This window comes from Lactuca serriola, chromosome 7 (genome assembly GCF_051521515.1).
Source record: "Lactuca serriola cultivar US96UC23 chromosome 7, Lser_US96UC23_V15, whole genome shotgun sequence".
Classification (NCBI taxonomy): Eukaryota; Viridiplantae; Streptophyta; class Magnoliopsida; order Asterales; family Asteraceae; genus Lactuca; species Lactuca serriola.
The window spans coordinates 116,225,533-116,242,409 of NC_136414.1; the positions used below are offsets into that span (position 1 = coordinate 116,225,533).

At 40.2% G+C, this 16,877-nt stretch overlaps 1 long non-coding RNA gene across 1 annotated transcript; it reads left to right on the top strand.

Moving 5' to 3' along the window:
* The first annotated feature begins 1,293 nt into the window (after positions 1-1,293).
* LOC145062606 (uncharacterized) lies at positions 1,294-4,032 on the top strand. Its single transcript, XR_013687640.1, has 3 exons — positions 1,294-2,139; positions 2,596-2,661; positions 3,360-4,032. It is a non-coding gene; the product is annotated as an uncharacterized LOC145062606 (long non-coding RNA).
* The last annotated feature ends 12,845 nt before the right edge of the window (positions 4,033-16,877 follow it).

Sequence of the window (16,877 nt, forward strand, 5' to 3'; positions counted from 1 at the left end):
AGTCAGCAGTCCTCACTGCTGAGGCATATGTTATTTCCCTGTTGTCTCTTGCTTTCTTTAATAATCAAATTCAGTATTTTGATAATGATAGCAATTAAGGGAAAACCACTTTTTACCACATAACACTGACCAGTCCTGGTAGAAGGCTGCTTTGATTAAAGAAAATATAGGATTTTCTGGAAAGGACTCTAATACACTGAAATCTCTTAAACTACTACTTTTATTAAAGTTGTTTGAATGAAAACGTCACTAAATGCTTATGAACTCACCAACATTTGTAAAAATGCCGATACTCGCTTTTCAAATAACTTGTACTCTCAGGTTAGCATTAGACAGATACATCCCCGGAGCTGTTGATGAAGATAGCTTAGTACCACGCTGTATTTATTCTATTACTTGTATTACTTTGATGTATTAATGTAACCATGTAAAACTATTACTATTAATGCAATGTTTTGTTGTACTTTGATTACTATAATGCATGTGCTGTGATACTTGACATGACGTCATCCACCCCAGAACGTTTCCGCCGTTCCGGTTTTGGGGTGTGACATTTTGGATCTTTAAAACCTGTAAAACTCAAGTTAATGGATTTGATTTAGGTTTTGATCATTGGATTTCACCTTCTAACAACATGCATGTTGTTTTTGGGTGAAATCCTACCACTACCATCATCAAATTCGACATGCATGTGAATAATCTGAAAGAAAAGTGTTGATGGAGAAGAAAAATGCAAGAAAACTTGATATTTTTGAAAGAAAAGTGAACAAAATGTAAGAAAATTGATTTTACCTTGAAGATCAACTTCAAATGATGAGCATTCTTGAGTAAAATGAGGGATATTTGCTGGAAATTTTGTGGGTTTTTGTAACGCCCCGTTTCTAGCTAGCTAATACAAATTAAGGGTTATAAAATAATCTGGATAATAATTTCATTCAAGGATAATCTATGGGGTGAGATAGTCGAGTTATTACACAAAACGCATTTACGGGTGAAGTGGACGAATTAGATCAAGTTAAATGAGAGTTTTAAGTGAACTATTGATTAAGATCATTGGGAAGGTTAATAATAATAATAATAATTATTGGAATGTGTTAGTTCAAGGGCCAAACAGTAATTTTCGGAAATCAAATTGTTAAGACAATCAGACTTAGGGTTTTAATTGTTAAGCTTCACGAGCCCTAGGGGCCAAACCTATCAACTTCAACACCATGTTTCACTCTTCATGATTCGTCGATGGCAGCTTGTCGCTTTCCCTATCGTGGTCCTGCAATTGTCGATGCCAATGAAGGGATCTGGTCCCATTCCTTTACTCGTTCCACTGGCCATTTAAATCAAGTGTGACTCTCCAATATGTCTGGAGCCCTTCTCTTCAATCTGCAATTTCGAAAGTTAGTGAGAGAAAGAGAAATGTAGCATAGTGAGGGCTGTCGTGTGTGGGTGTACGAGCTCCGGTGGTCTCTCGAGCCCCCGGTGATGTTCGTGGTCCCTTTCGACGAGTGTAGACGGGGTCCTTCGGCAGTAGAATGGAGAGAATTATGAAGTCTTTAAAGGTTATTCCCCTGTCATCGTCCAAACCAGAGAACCGATCGATGGAAGGAGGAACATCAAGAGTGTTTGAGTGAGGTGAGCTCGATTTTCAGAGATGCCGAAGACATCAGGCTCACAGTGGCATATTCTCTTGAGCCACCTGTGAGCACTGAAAGTATTGGCTCTCATTTTCTTCTTTCAACAGCTTAATCTCAAGTGCAAGTGAGTTTAGATCCCGTCGAATCATCCTTTCAATTGTGCTTTGTCTCTATCTCCATGGCTACACCCAAGAAGCGTTCCAGACTGAGGGAATGGGGATTTGCGGATGACCACGGTCAATGGAAGAAAGGGAGATGTTGGGGATGAGTTGAGTTTCAAGCATCAATGAAGGAACCTGCTTCAATTCCATTGGAGCGTAGGAGGAGTTTAGTGGCGCATTGCTAGGTCCGACATGGGAGCCATTGGCTAGAAGCTTGGGGTTCGATGTCGGCAGAATGGGATGCGTCGCCGGAGGTTGATTGCACCGACCCTCTGAGGACGCAATTGACGAGCGAATTCTAGCAGGGATGGAGTACTGTGACCTAATCCTAATCCACCGCATCTTTTAAGGTATTGGGCTTTAATTCATTATATCATATGGGTTCAATTAGTTTATTTTGGGCTAATATCATATGGATTCTATTAGTTTATTTGGGTAAGTTACATTGGGTTTAATTTCAAGACAAATATAATATAAGGTAAAGCCTTATTATTTGTAATTAGAACAAAAATGGATTTTCGTTATCTAATCTAGTAGATGGCAAATAATTATGAATATGGTTTGGGTAAATTAATTACAAGGTAATTAATTTAATAAGAATGCTGTATGAATTTTCTTAGGTCTAGGATTGTAATATAATATGGTTAAAATATTAACGACTTTTAAGTATAGTATTTTAACGAGAAGGACTCTAGGAGTTAGCGTTTCCCCACATAATAATGAAAGTAAATAAAAAATATATTATGAAATATTAATGAGTAATATTTGAAGTATGAACTAAGTAAGGAGTATTAATATCATTGTAGGTGATCAGAGTGCAGAGAATCCGTCTCAGCCGTTTCGGTAGTATATTATGTGTTTTGCTTCTTCAGGTGAGTCTCCTCACTATTTGTATGAGTCTAAGACACGAATGTTGGCCCATTTAGTTTATGTATAGTAGGAAGACCCGAGGGTTAGCCCTAAGCATTATGTATGAAAGACCAAGAGGTGGCTCCTGACATACTGTATGCTATTATGTATGAAAGACCAGGAGGCTGCTCCTAGCACACTCTATGTTATTATGTATGGTAGGAAGACCCGGAGGTTAGCCCAAGGCATTATGTATGAAAGACCAGGAGGTGGCTCCTGACACACTGTATTCTATTATGTATGAAAGACTAGGAGGTGGCTCTTGACACACTGTATGCTAATCGGCTAAATAGAGTAGTATGTATGCTAGTTGTTTTTGTGATGCTTGCACGGAAGACTAGGATGTGGCTCTTGGCACTTGTCTGTGAGACCGAGGGGGTGGCCCCTGGCTTGGCAAGAAAGACCACGTGGTGGCCGCGACATAATGGCAAGACTATGTTTGGCACATAGCATCTTTACTGATTATGATATATGTATGGCTCATGGTTATGTATGACAATATGTGAGTTATGTGCTTATATGCTAGACAGTATCCGGTTGAAAGAGACCGAAGGGGTAGGCCAACACCCAGATATGCTAGGCAGTATGTCGATATGTATGGTATGTGGTATTTGGGGAACTCACTAAGCTTCGTGCTTACGGTTTTCAGTTTTGGTTTCAGGTATTTCATTTTCAAAGGAAAGGAGCCGACGATCGCAACACATCCCACTATGTTTTCCGCACATGAGATCTTTGGGATTACACTATGATATTGTTTTACGATAACACGTTTTGATTATTGACACTTGAGTTTTGACATGGGATGTTATTATGGATGTTTTTATACTATTGGTTTTATAATAACTTATTTAAAAATAAAATTTTTGGCCCGTAATTTTGGGATGTTACAATTTTGGAGCTAATTCATAGAGGGAAAGAATGGCGGTTTTAGAGAGAATAAAAGAGAGAAAAGAGAGATTCTATCTCTCTGAATAGCTCATTTCTTTCGTCATCTATTTGGGGTTATACTCCACCAAAATACAAAGATGCTTATGAACTCATGGAGAATTTGTTGAATCATGGAAGTGACCCTCTTGAACTTAGTCTACCGCAGCCCTCAAGGATCCACAATCAAGCCCTCATCAATAGTCTCATCCGAAGTCATCTATCCAACCGCAGTCTTACTTACGTTACTTAGTATAACTTTATCTACTTTTCTGTGATACTCTCTATTGTCCAGTATGCCTTGCATAGCTACTCTTAGAGATATGATCCAATGTAATTCTTGAGTCTCTATATATAGAGCTCATTCTTTATCAGTTAATAAGAATCTGAACAATCTTCAAGTCTATCAATTACATCTCTCTATTACGCATCTCATATTTCTTCTTACTCCTCAAGTTCTCTAGAACATAACTGATAATTACTTCTCTTCGGAGCAAATCATTCGTGACTTTATCACTAATCTTGATCTCACTCACTAACTTGGTCTGAATGCATTCCATGTTATGAATCAACTTATGTGTATACTTGATATATTACCTGCTGTCATTTATATTTCCATACATTTCCGCAACTAACTCTCTAACTATCTAAGTCGTTAACTTATTATTGTTGAGCTTTTAGATCCTTTGAGATTAACTATTCCGCAACTATACTTGTTCTAACGTTTTTTCAAGTGTGTCTCAAGTTTTCTCTCAACAATTGGTATCAGACCCATAGTGGTAGCTTTTTGAAAAACAAAACTCTGATTTTCAAAGGGCCTTCTATGCCACTGAAGCTCATTTGTTAAAAAAAACAAGGAAAAATGGCACAAGCACTATCTCTGAATGTTTCCAACGGTGTTGGTGGTTCAAATTGAGCTCCAATATTGGTGGCAGATGAATACCATCACTGGTCTCAGAGAATGGAAAGGTACTTAAGGAGACTTAGTAGAGATGTATGGTGGTCCGTAGAAGAAGGACCACATGTTCCCGTTCTTACACCTGTTCAAACTGATGGAGCCATAGCCAGACTAGGAGGAGGACAACCAGTCATTAACCGTCCCACCAAAGATGATCTCGATAAAATGGAAAATGATGATGTTGCTTTTTATGAAATCTCTTGTGGAGTTGCTCCTGACAACTTCGACATTATCATAAACTGTAAATCAGCAAAAGAGATCTGGGATGTTCTCAAGAATTTGTATGAAGGCTCAGAACAAGCTCAAGATAAGAAGCTCACAACTGCACTCAATGAATTCAACAACTTCAAAGCTCATGCTGGAGAAAGTTTAGAAGAATCTTTTAAAAGGTTCAATTTGATAGTCACTAAGTTATCAAATGCTGACACCATCCGCAGTAACCATGAAACAAACCTTCAATTTCTCAACGGTTTGGGAATACATTGGACTACTACCAATATGATACTTCAAGGGGATAGAAAGATTCGGTCATTATCTCTCTACAAGCTCTACGTGGAACTACAAGCACAAGAATCTACCGTACTTAAAGACTGTGTTGACTTCGGAGGACCACTTGCTCTTGTAGCACAAGCTCCACATAATCAATCTTACTCTCCCTCGTATGACATTACACCGCAGTCGTACAAAGCCAACTCAGAGTATGATGATGAAGAAGATTTTCAGAAGGCTATTGCTCTTGTTAGTCAACAGTTCAGCCGGCTACCACCTTCTTCTTTTCAAAAAAATCAACAATTCAACAAACCTCCTTTCAACCGTAATTTCAACCCGCATAATAATCACTCTCGTTATCCCAAAAGTTCTCACCCACCACCGCAATCTCAAAATACTCAATCAAAGGAGGCGCCGTAGTCCATTCAAACCTCTAACTCCGGTACTCGCTCAGAAGACAAAAGTGATGTTGTAATATGTCATAAGTGCAACAAAGAGAATCATTTTGCAAAAGATTGCAAAGCAAATGTGGTGAAAGACAGAGCATTCTATCTTAGAATGGCTCAAGAATTGGAGGAAAAGGAAAAGGCTAGGGCATACGTGGCCCATGTCAAAAGAGACCATCAAGTTTGGTCATCCGGAGATGAAGAAGAAACCATCAACAATATCAAAGGAAAAGGCAAAATCTGCATGCTAGCAACTGCTGATGATGGTAGGTCTACAAAGCTAGAAAAGAACTACTACTACATGGCAAAAGATGGAACTCTAAGCATCATCGAACAGGTAAAACTCATGATTCAAGCTCTAAACTATAACATGCATGACTGTTAAAGACAATCTTAATGACACATGTGATGTCGTCCTTACAGACTACAACAAAGCCTTAGATGAGAAGAACATAACGTCCTAAGAGATGTTTCATGTGAGAGGACGACTGGACAACAAAAGACTCAAAATGGCCATGTTAGAAAATGATTTAGAGTTAGAAAAAGATGCAAGAATGTTGAGTGAAACACAACTAGAGATAGCTTTGAACCAAAGAAATTTAGCTCAGAGTGAGATTGTACGTTTAAATCTATTAATAGAAAAATTGTTCAATGAAAGTGAAGCTATTGAAAACTTGCTTAATAATGGTACTGTGGACAATACATACAATTGGGGTTGGTCCAATGGATATCCTACCGCAAAGGATTCCTCACCCCGGTTTAACAAAGATCGACTGTATGTCCCTTCGGACTGAGAATTTCATTTTCCAGTCAACAATAAGACCTTTCCCGAAGACATCAGAACTCACTTCGGTAGACTTCATAATCTAAGCAATAACTGCGTCATTGAGGAAATTGTGCCTGAGGTTTTGGGTCACACATGTGATCAAACTCCTATCTGTGGCACAATCTATTCAAATTCTCAGGCCTCATCAGTTGCTGATGAAGAAATTGTCATAGAAAGTCCCGAAGTTTCACATGACTTTCCGTCTCTGCTCTCAGACCGTAGTGTCTCTGATTGTAGTCATGAGTCACAAAAGTCCAACAAAAGTCCCATTGAAGTCACACTTAGACTTACTCTGCGGTAGTCAAATCATCCTTACCAAAGTCCACAATAAAAAGCTCCATGACTCTTCAGCTAATTCACCATGAATTACCCATAAAGAACTTTGAAGTTGGTCAATGCTCTCAAAACCCTGACTCTTCAAGTTCGGATGAGTCAAGCCCTTGTTTTCAAAAATCTACAAAGGTTTCGAGGAAACCACAGTTGAACACTAATGACTGCGGTTCCCCAAAAACCTTAGCAAAAAAGGCTTTCAAAGAGGAATTTCGATTCCAAGGCACAAATCGACAAAACCTTTTCTAAAAATAAAAGACACATCAGATTACCAAAATGTAAGAGTCTAGAAAAGTTTGTTTTTGCTCTCTATTTTTCAGAAAACTCTCCCATCAAGAAAACATGCAAAAAGGAATGTACGTTTTCAACATCCATTCCTAACTCATCTGACACAACCCAAAAGAAAGAATGGTCTTTTCGAAGTAATGGTTTTCAAATCTATTCCTCAGATGATCCAAAATGGAAGGGTATCTTACCAATTCCAACACTTTTAAAATCACATCAAAATTTCAACAAGTGGAAGGGCATTTTACCAAATCCTAGAAAAAGGTCCAAGGTAGATACGTGCTAAATCTTTTTCGAAACAAACTTTTTCAAATTCCAACAACACTAATGTCAGATTTTACCAACCTCGGACCAGTCACAAGCCTACCTCATCCTTCCGACCGTTGACCAAACAAAGTGTCAAAACAAAAGACAAATTTTCAGCATGTCAATGTCAATGTAGTTGTCAAAAAGGTTTATCTCATGTCAAATCTGATCCTTTTCAGAAACCTCGTACCTTTTCAAAAAACGCAACACTCCAAAAACTCACAAACACCTAGGACTAGGACTAAAAGTTGATACAAAACCAGTGCCTTCAACCTCGATTCATGCATCAATCAGAAACTCATCCTTTGTCCCAGGCTCCAAACTAGTTTGGATGCCTAAACTAACCGTGTAATTCTTAGGCCTTGTGCAAGGAGGAATAAGAAGAAGAATGGTTAATTGACAGTGCCTGCTCCTTGCACATGACAGGAAGATTAGAATACCTTCGAGATTTCAGGCTAATTTGCAACAGTGGAAATGTCACATTCGGGAACAATGCGAATGGGATAATCCGAGGTTATGGTGTTCTTACTACGGGAAACTTCTCTATTCAAAATGTTGCTTATGTAGAAGGCCTTAAACACAATCTCATCAGTGTTGGTCAACTATGTAAAGCAGGCCATCGTGTTGAATTTGATGACCAATTTTGCTATGTAATGACAAGCGATAGGAGCACTTGTCTGATCAAGTCGAGATCCGAAGGTACTATGTACCCTCTAGATGTATCCTTGATCATAGACAAACCACAGTTATGCTTCCTATCCAAAGCAGTATCCAAAGTCAATTGGCTATGGTACTGCAAGCTAGCTTACCTCAACTTCAGATACATCAACAATTTGTTCACAGGCGAACTAGTAAGAGGTATTTCAATCCTCAAGTTCAGTAATGATACTCTCTGCCCTGCATGTGAATGTGGAAAACAATTCAAGGCAAGTCACCCCATGGTGATTGACTCCTCAATTTATGAACCATTGGAACTCTTGAACATTGATCTCTGCGGTCCATCTACCGTACCCAGTCTTCATAAAAAAAATACATACTGGTTATAGTGGATGACTTCACACGTTTCGCATGGGTCTTCTTTATTCGACTCAAGTCAGAAACACTGCAGGTGTTGATCAACTTCATCAAGGAAATTGAACTTCAGATCAAGTTACCAGTTAGACGTATCCGCAGTGATAATGGAACTGAGTTTACTAACCATCTTCTAAACAATTTCTTGGTTTCCAATGACATTACTCACAACTTCTCAGCTCCCTAAACACCGCAACAAAATGGGGTAGTAGAGTGAAGGAACCACACTCTAGTAGAAGCTGCCATATCTATGCTCAACTTTGCTCACTTTTCTCTCTACTTCTGGGCCGAAGCAGTGGCCACAACCTGTTTTGTACAAAATCGAAGCATTGTGTGCAAACGTCTCAACAAAACACCGTATAAGGGCTTTAACAACTACAAGCCAAATGTCCGATTATTTCATATATTTGGGTGTAGATGTTTCGTAATCAACAACAAAGACCACCTTAACAAATTTGCACCAAAGTCTGTTGAAGTCATCTTCCTTGGCTACTCCACTAACAACGTTGCTTATCGAGTTCTCATTAGATGAACAAGTCTGATAACTGAAAGCTTCGATTTGAAATTCGATGACTATCACATCCGCAACACCGCTCCATCCACCGAAACCACAACAATTCTAGAAAGTAATATTCCTGCCTCTTCGGGTCCGTTAAATCTAGCTGAAATAAACTATGACGATCTCTTCGACCCGGTAGATACAACCAAGTTATCCAAAGTTCTTGTGTCTCTGGAAGCTCAGCAGCAGCCTGCTGATGTATCTGGTCCTACGCTGTCCGATGAAGTATCTCTAAATACTTCCACCTCGCCGGTTGAGGGGGAAAACTCAACTCCGGACCATCCAACAACCATCGAGGTTCCACTACTAGAAGATGCAGCTCGAATCCGCAAAGAGTTTCAACCATCAAATTTTTCTTCGGATTCGGATGATGAAAACATAGAGAACATTGATACAAGAACAGATTTAAGGATTATTACACTCCCATCAGCAATCCAGGGGGAACCGTCGCATGTTCAAGGGGAACTCCCGTCTGCACTCCAGGGGGAACCTTCACCATCTGCCCAAGAAAACCCTAATCCATCCTTCCCAGTTCAAGACAATTCAGCAGGATGTTCTCAAGTCCAGGGGGAACTGCCGTCTCCAACCACAGAGTCTTCTGATATTGAAGACTTTCCCTCCACCGCAGCTGCTGATCATCTGCAACCCTGTCTACACATATGGACGAAAGACCATCCACCAGGACAAATCATCGGCAACCCATTCACATGAATCCAAACTCGATCATCCAAGGACTTATCCGATCATTGTCACTACGCAGCGTTTCTGTCCTCAGTCGAGCCCCAATCAATAAAAGAAGCATTATTAGAACCAGTTTGGATATCCGCAATGCAAGAAGAGCTAGAAGAATTCAAAAGAAACAAAATATGGCAGCTCGTTTCGAAGCCGCAAGGCGACACCATTGTTGGTACTAGATGGGTGTACAAGAATAAGCTGGATGAATCCGGTGCGGTCGTCAGAAACCAGGCAAGACTAGTTGCCAAGGGATATAGTCAACTTAAAGGCATTGACTATGATGAAACGTATGTTCCGGTAGCACGAATGGAAGCCATTCGGATCTTCTTAGCATACGCAACTCACAAGAACATCATGGTTCATCAAATGGATGTGAAAAGTGCTTTTCTCAACGGTGAATTAAAAGAGGAGGTTTATCTTTAGCAACCTCCGGGATTTGAAAGTCTTGAATTCCCATACCACTGCTACAAGATTGAAAAAGCAGTCTACGGTCTAAAACAAGCCCCGAGAGCGTGGTATGAGACTCTCTCTGAATTTCTTGTCTCATCCGGATACAAAAGAGGAGTGATTGATCCCACTTTATTTAGAAAAGCAAATGGTGATCATCTTATGCTTGTACAAATATATGTGGATGATATCATCTTCGGCTCAACTGAGTAAAAAATGGTGAATGAATTCGCTAAGCTCATGACCAACAAGTTCCAAATGAGCATGAATAGAGAGATTAACTTCTTTCTAGGACTTCAAGTAAAACAAGTCCCTTAAGGGATATTCATTCATCAGGAGAAATAAACCTCTGAACTGTTAAAGAAATATTCAATGGACAATTGTTCTTTGGCTAAGGTCCCCATGGCCTTCGGATATAAGTTATCTGCTGATCCCAAAGGCGAATCAGTTGATCACAAGACTTATAGAGGTATTATTGTCTCATTGATGTACCTCAGTGCAAGTCGACCAGATATCGTCTTTGCAATAGGTGTATGCGCAAGGTACCAGTCTGATCCGAAAATGTCACACATGACCGCAACCAAGAAGATTCTACGGTACTTAAAGGGTAGCAAGACTCTTGGCTTATGGTACCCCGCAGGAAACGACTTCAGCCTACAAGCATTCATAGATGCGGATCATGCCGGATGTAAACTGGATCGTAAAAGCACCTCAGGTGGATGTCAATTTTTGGGTGGAAGACTCGTCAGCTGGTCATCAAGAAAACAAAATTGTGTATCATTGTCTACTACAGAAGCTGAATATGTGGCCGCAGCCAGCTATTGTTCACAAGTCTTATGGATGAAAACACAACTATTGGATTACAGATACAGAATGCTGCAGATACCAATCTATTGTGACTCTGAAAGTGCTATAGCGATTTCTCACAATCCAATTCAGCACTCCAAGACCAAGCATATTGAACTACAATATCACTTCATCAAAGACCACATTCTGAAAGGTAACATTGAACTAATTTTTGTCCATACTCATGAAGAGATTGCTGATGTATTCAAAGGCACTTGACTCTACAAAACTCAACAGTTTCTTACAAATGTTAGGAATGATGAATCAAGGCCCACAATTCTTTATGAATTGATAGGTACCGTAGACCATCCTTGGTCTCTGTTGCGGTCCTAATTGGAGTTATCTATGATAAATGGTTTTGATATACCCTGAATACCGCAACCATATATCATACTTATCCTTCAATGGTCCTTATTTTTTGTTATTACTAATCTTTGTACAAGTGTTCTCCTCAGTTCTTCTACCGCAATTATCCATCCGTTGATAGATGATCCATCTGCAATGATGTTTCAATCCGCAGTCACTATGATTGATTTACAAACTGTTTCATTTTTTAATCATGGTGTGCTATTCAATGATCCTTCTTTAAATAGAGAAAAACATTAGAAAAAACATTCTTTGTGTAACTGTCCCATTCTTTTGTGTAAACTTCGTGTCAGACCTATTTTAGGTATGATGACAAAAAGATCGATTTCCCAAAATCAAATCCTTTAAAACTGTTCCTATTACCCCAAAACGTCAAATTCGTTACAACTTCCCCTTTACACAACAGATTAATCCCACCCTCACCACACGTTCTTCAGACGTGGTGTTGAAGTTTGACATTTCATTAAATGCTAACCCTTTTTGGTAAATCTCAAAAATATAGATTAAACCTTTTTCTTAATCTGTGGCTGAGATTATCTCTCCTAATCCAAGAAAAACACCCAAACGTTTTACCTAATTTCACTTAGGGTAAAATCGTTTCCCGCTCCAAATTAGCCATTATAAAACCCCCTTCTTCTTCCCCAAGAAAAGTTTACTCTTTCTGAACCTCGAATCTTTTCTTGCACTATGTTTTCTATTGCAAAAACTTCTTCAACTCCTACAATGGTGAAATCAGGTATCTCTAAGAAACACTCCAAGGCATCTGGATCAGCAAACCCTACTGGTTCAGACTCTGCATCAAGACACCCAATGCCAACGATTGCTTCAAGCAATTTTAGGGCTGTGTTCGAAGAGCATTCCTTCTACAATGCTCTGACCAAGTTGATGATCAAGTTTCTGTCCAATCACCCACTGTTTGGTCCCTTCGATTCATTTACAGATGTGGTTCCTCTCTCAACTCTCTTCAAGTGTGCCTTCTCAGCGTATCGATCCCTCAAAAATCCTCAAGAAGTGCATCTGAACTTGGTAAACGATTCTTTGGTCATGCTGACTAAAGAAAAGTTCCTCACTGCCATCAACCTGCTAGTTCATCCTTCAATCAAGGTTTTCACTCCTAGTATGGCGGACATCCTTTCTGCACTCTACCAAATGGGTTACCAAAAGAAGATCAAAGGCATAGGCGAGTTCAAGAAAAATCAGCTGCCTGTGGTATGGCAATTTATTTGCCACTTTGTGATTTGCAGCCTGTTCGACAGAACCGGAGGCACTGATAATATGGGTCTCAAGCTCCTGGAGTTGGTGTGGAGCATCTTCACTGCCCATGATGTTAACTACGGTCAGATCTTTTGGGATGACTTCTTGCAATACATTCCCAAGGAAAGTCCAAGGGAGAATCCTACCGAACTCACGTTTGCCAGATTTTGGTCTCTATGCATCTCAGACCTTCATACGGATGCAGGACTTAGCATGGGCAACGACATCAATCTCTTCATCACTAAAGATCTCAAAAGGTATAATCCCTTTACTGATCAATATGATTTTGGACCTATCAGATGGCTACCAGTCCATATTCCTTCTACTCTTGGTCTTGAAACTACTGATGTCTTAGACCATATTGAGGCTACGTAAGGTATTGCCCCATACCTTTCTACCCCGCCTCTACAAACCACATCCGCACTCACTGTCCCTGGTAGTACTGTAGTCCCATCCTCCACCACTCTATCAAACCTGTCTTTATCACAAAGACGCAAACAGTTAGCCTCAGCTCATTAAGGCCCCCGCCACACCAAGAAACATGGAACTCCTAAGAAAAAGGATGCTCCCAAGCAAGATGACCCTTCAAAGAAAAGAAAAATCATCCCAACTGTGCCCACAAATGTCAATCCAAATGAACATCGATCTCACTCTCCTTGTATGAGTGATTCTGATGACGACGATCAACCCATCTCTATTCTCAAGAAAAGAAAAACCAATCCCACAGACCAAATGCGTGACCGGACTGATACCACAACCTCTCTAAAGGCTCCGGTAGTCCTTGGGGTGGCCGCACACCCATTCAATACCACTATCGAATACTACTCAGACACAGAAAGTGTGTCTATTTCACCGCAATGTGGAGACTCACCCCCAGTTCACTCCTAAGAGAATGGAACTGGTTCCCGCCCTAAGGTCTCCAGGGCTTCCCGTCTACACTTCGTTTCCCCTGAGGAGTTGCAATGCATTCTTTTGTTTGTTACCCAAACACTTCAAACACCTTCCCAACCACAAGGCGATTCTTCAGCCTTTTCCAGAACTGAGCCGAGGCCAGACTTGACCCTAGGTCAAGGAGACTGAGGAAGCTCAGGAAATCCTACTCTGCTTACATTTGCTACAAGTGGTTTAGGCACGATGAGCACCAATGTGCAAGGATCCGTGAACCCGAGGGACACCTCGGTGCGTTTTGAAGGAATTGACGAAATTCATCTCAACGATTCATGGAGTAAGTATCAACCAACTAATGATGTTGAAGCCAAGAAATATGCCGCTTTCCGTAGGGCATTTCAAGCAAGAAAGGCTCGTCAAACTAAGAAGCTTCAACAAAACCAACAAGAGATTCAGTCCGTAGCGAAGTATTGGGAAAATGCAATCAATAATGCCCATACCGTATCTACAATTTGCAAAGTTCAAGCTTTGATGGACGAAATGGCTGAAACAATCCGCAAGGCTCAAGCTGCGACTGCTGATCAAACTCCCTCAAAACCCCATCCAACTCCAACTGCTAGAGATTCACAAGAGTAAGGCACCGCAATAGAAGTCAGCTCCGCTCCTACCTTCGGATTTGATGATATTGATCTGAATGAGGTAAATCAGCCTAACCCTTCTGATGATGATCTGATGATGTTTGCTGAGGAAGAGAAATCGAGTGGTTCTCAACACTCAACCTCCAAGCCCAAGGAGAAAAAGAAGAAGAAGAAGAAGATGGCTGTGTCTAGAAAGGAATTTTTGAATCTACAATCCAAAGTAGATCAAATTCTTGTTGCGGTCAAGTCCACTCAACCGCAATCTGAAGACCATCCAGGACTGCAGTCCTTAATCGAAAGGATTGAAAGATTGGAGACTCGGGAACGTTTAGTTGCTGAGAGGATTTCTCTCAAAGTGGAAATGGGGATTTGGTCTCTTGACAACACTCGACAGGCTGGTCACAAGTAATTCATGGCTGCTGCGGAGCGCCTCATCTTTGAGGTATCCGCAATCAAGGAAAATTTGCAGACCACCATTGCAGACCAGTCCACTCTCTCCCAGAAGCTGATAGCTGAGACTCACACTGCTTATGAGTCCACTATCTCAGTCCTTCATTCAACCATCAACAGACTTCAACGATCCTTATCATCCAATTTCCATGGCCCTGAATTCTACAACTCACAAAGGAGATTCATCGGATACTCTTCGACACCTCAATCCCAGACAATCAACAGCTGGCTGATGTTCTTAAAGCTCACTTTCAGGAGGTGTGTGCCAAAGTCGATGGTCTCAAACAATAGCTTAAGGAGGCTCCGGGTCTGAACTCCTCAAGAGGGGGGAAGTGAAAAAGACCATCGTGAAGAAGAACATCACTCAAATAGTGCTTCTCATCATAGAAGCCCTCCCATCATAACAGAAAACATTCCCTCATCGCAACCATCTACTCTCCAGACATCACCGCAACATCCTTCTCCCTCTCAACAAAAAAGTTCTCCTAAACAACCTGAGACTCCTCCTCACTTCAAGAATCTCACTCCCAACATGTCATCAGCAAGCTCCAATGACTCTCCTATCATAAAACGAAAGAAAGCTGACTGGAAAGCAGCTAAGTTTGCTGAACTCTTATGGAGATAATTCGGTTTTGACACTAGCATGGATGAATCCTTGATCAATTCTTGGGTCAATCCGCACCGCAGACTACTAGATGATGACTACAAACCCTACCTTACCTATGCTGAACCTCCTTCTGATGGCTACTGGGATGTTCCAATCTCCCTAGCCTACCGGATCACAGAAGACTGCCTATGGAATTCGAGAGATTCAATCGCTTCGATGCCAAACATGCCTTTTCCATAGAGAAAATCTGGTCTAATGATAGACCATCCACAGTCAAGAACTTCAAGCCCCGAAAATTCATGAAGGCTGACTTCATTCAATACACACTTACAAGAAGGAATCAGGACTATATCCCCACCCAAGCTGACTTTCCATGTATGAACCCAGAAGAAGTCTTTCTAATAGCAAAGGTGTTCCAAAACAAATGCGAAAAGTATCCAAAAATGAAGATAACACTTGAAAGGGCGAGCATTTTTCTGAAGGAAACCGTCTGCGACTTTGCAAAGATTGATGCGGACATCCACCCTACAATTGCCAAGAAGTTCGATCTACCACCACTTGATCTTGCACCGATGCCTACCGAAGGTTATCAAGAGAGATCCCTAGGTGAAACAAACTTCCCCGAACTAGGAGTCATTTTCAAAAGGAAGGTCGATCAGATTAAATACTTCATTCCCATGACCTTCATGAATCGTCTTACAAGGAAGCAACTTGAAATCTGTCGAACCGCAGTAGAAAAATCAAAACACACGACTACCGAAGTCAAGTTCGAGATTTTAAGAAGGTTCACCTGGTTGGAAAATATCAAAAAGTTTTGGTGGATTCTGATCAAGTTCCTGAAACTTGATAAGTGAAGAAAAGTTAAAGAGGTCACTTAGGAAGAAATTGCTGAATCATGGAAGTGACCCTCTTGAACTTAGTCTACCGCAGCCCTCAAGGATCCGCAGTCAAGCCCTCACTAGCAGTCTCATCCAAAGTCATCTATCCAACCGTAGTCTTACTTACGTTACTTAGTTTAACTTTATCTACTTTTCTGTAATACTCTCTATTGTCCAATATGCCTTACATGGCTACTCTTAGAGATATGATCCAATGTAATTCTTGAGTCTCTATATATAGAGCTCATTCTTTCTCAGTTAATAAGAATCTAAATAATCTTCAAGTCTATCAATTACATCTCTCTATTACACATCTCTTATTTCTTATTAATCCTCAAGTTGTCTAGAACATAACTGATAATTACTTCTCTTCGGAGCAAGTTATTCATGACTTTATCACTAAGCTTGATCTCACTCACTAACTTGGTCTGAATGCATTCCATGTTATGAATCAACTTATGTGTATACTTGATATATTACGTGCTGTCATTTATATTTCCTTACATTTCCGCAACTAACTCTCTAACTATCTAACTCGTTAACTTATTATTGTTGAGCTTTTAGATCCTTTGAGATTTACTATTCCACAACTATACCTGTTCTAACGTTTGTTCAAGTGTGTCTCAAGTTTTTCTCTCAACAAAATTGTATGTCAAAACCTCTCCCAATTATTCTGCTTCTAAGTTCCGATTTTATAAAGAGAAGTGAGAGAGACGTTTTTAGAGAGAGAATTAAAGAGGTGGAATGAGGGAATGAGTAAAATGATTAGGTTAGGGAAGAGGTGACTTGGGGGAAAAAGATGTAAACGTGATTTTGAGAAGAGAAGAAGTATTTTCTAGCATTCATTTTTTTATTTATATAATTTATAAGGTTTGG